Source organism: Papaver somniferum, unplaced genomic scaffold (genome assembly GCF_003573695.1).
Source record: "Papaver somniferum cultivar HN1 unplaced genomic scaffold, ASM357369v1 unplaced-scaffold_10248, whole genome shotgun sequence".
Classification (NCBI taxonomy): domain Eukaryota; kingdom Viridiplantae; phylum Streptophyta; class Magnoliopsida; order Ranunculales; family Papaveraceae; genus Papaver; species Papaver somniferum.
In genome coordinates, this window is record NW_020619102.1 from 1 (window position 1) to 1,832 (window position 1,832).

At 32.6% G+C, this 1,832-nt stretch overlaps 1 long non-coding RNA gene across 1 annotated transcript; it reads left to right on the top strand.

Moving 5' to 3' along the window:
* The first annotated feature begins 22 nt into the window (after positions 1-22).
* Positions 23-1,377, top strand: LOC113327535. Its single transcript, XR_003348986.1, has 3 exons — positions 23-319; positions 855-914; positions 1,007-1,377. It is a non-coding gene; the product is annotated as an uncharacterized LOC113327535 (long non-coding RNA).
* Positions 1,378-1,832: the final 455 nt, after the last annotated feature.

Consider the following 1,832-nt stretch of genomic DNA (forward strand, 5'->3'; position numbering starts at 1 on the left):
TGAGGTTTCTCATCTACTCTTCCTATTTTATCGTTTGAGATGCGGATTTTAGATCGTTTAGAGTTATTATGATTGTATGATTGTGACTTTGTTAATTTATCTATGGTTTTTGTTAGTCAGGTGGGGGAGAAGGATATTAACCCTTTGTACTCTGGATTTATAGCACGGTTGGAATTAGAGCGCAGCTACATACAAAATTTTGATGCAATGGGAGTATCAAGTTGATTATGTGTGTGGCCATTGAAGCTGGAGACAATATTTGGTGTTCTGGATTAAATTAGGGTGACTGTATTGGTGCATGATTCCGTACTAACTACGGGTATTTATTCTTTGTTCAATCTATTATTGTGGATATTGTGGATGTTGAGACTTTAGACGTTTATACGCATAGTTCTCGGACATTAATTATGAATCAAATTCACTATATAGGTTAACGTTGGACTGTGATTGATGTATTTACTGAGAGCATGAGACAGGAAGTAGGATTCAACGTGATAAAAAAGGAAATTCTGAATCTGTCCCTTCGTTAATCCATATGGGTAAAGAAATGACTTAATGTTCACCTAAAAGCATGAAACGACTGATATTATCACCTTTCTGAGAGTACGTTTAGCAACTTTTAACATCAAATTTAAGAAAAACGAGTAAAAGCTTGACAAGATATATCTATATCTCATGTTGTTTTATTAGTTCCACTGGAAGACATTGATCTGTCTTTTCAATCAAACGTAAGTGATTATTATATGTGCTAGCTGCGAGGTCGTCAATAATTTGGCATCCTTGTCTCTTGAGATTTTTTTTTTCTCAATATGGGATTTTGCTACCTGATATGTGTGTCAATCGTTGTTTTTCAGGTATCCTAAAACAATTTAGTCTATTGCGTCTTCTTTTTTTTCACATTAGTGTTGCCTGAGGTATCTTAGATTTTTTAAAATTTTGAATTGTGATTTTTCAGTTTTTGTTTTACTTTTTAATTTGGAATTTGGTGTTTGTGGTGTATTTATAGGATTTGATGTGAAGGAAGTATTTACAGGATTTGATGTGAAGGAAAAAAAGGATTAGGAAGAAGAAAGATTACTCTGATTCAAACGAAGAAGAAGAGCAAGATGCTATTTATGTGAGTGTAAGAACATTTAACAAAGTTAGGTTTGTTCTGATTAGGTTTTTGAAATTTAAGATTTTGGATGAAGTATTAAAAAAAGGTATAGGAGAATGGGGTTGTTGCCATTATAACTTTCCATCTCAGGAGTAATTTATAAGTAAGGCTTAAGAAAAAGCTTGCAATATTCTTGGCTGCAGAGTATAAAGTAGATCTGCAAGAGCTATAAAAAGACAATTTTTGCACTTGGTATTCCGTTTTTAGTATGTTACATTGTTTGCGACACGCATCTGAGTTTTGGTATTTGATGTTATTGCTAAAATAACATTTAGGAGTTTGCATACTTAAAACTGGTCATCGTTTGGTTCAGTAGTAACAGACCGTTTAGGTGCATGCATTCAGCTAAGTTGTAATTATCGACCTGTATGACTCTATGGATCTTTTGTTTCTTATACTCCCTCCGTCCCACTCCTAAGTGACCTATTTGATTTTAGATTTTGTCCCAATGATAAGTGACCTATATCACTAAACAATGAGATATTCCGGAATTATCCTTTTAGTTAATTATAAATAATATATGAAATATGTATAATTTGATAGGCATGTTTATATTCGTTACGTAGGTGTTTTAAAATGTTTTTCAATTGTATGAAATTTGCGAACATCCGTGGAGTATTTTGAGAGATAAACCATTTTTAAATTTCACTAGTTATTATTCATAAGGGTATAATTG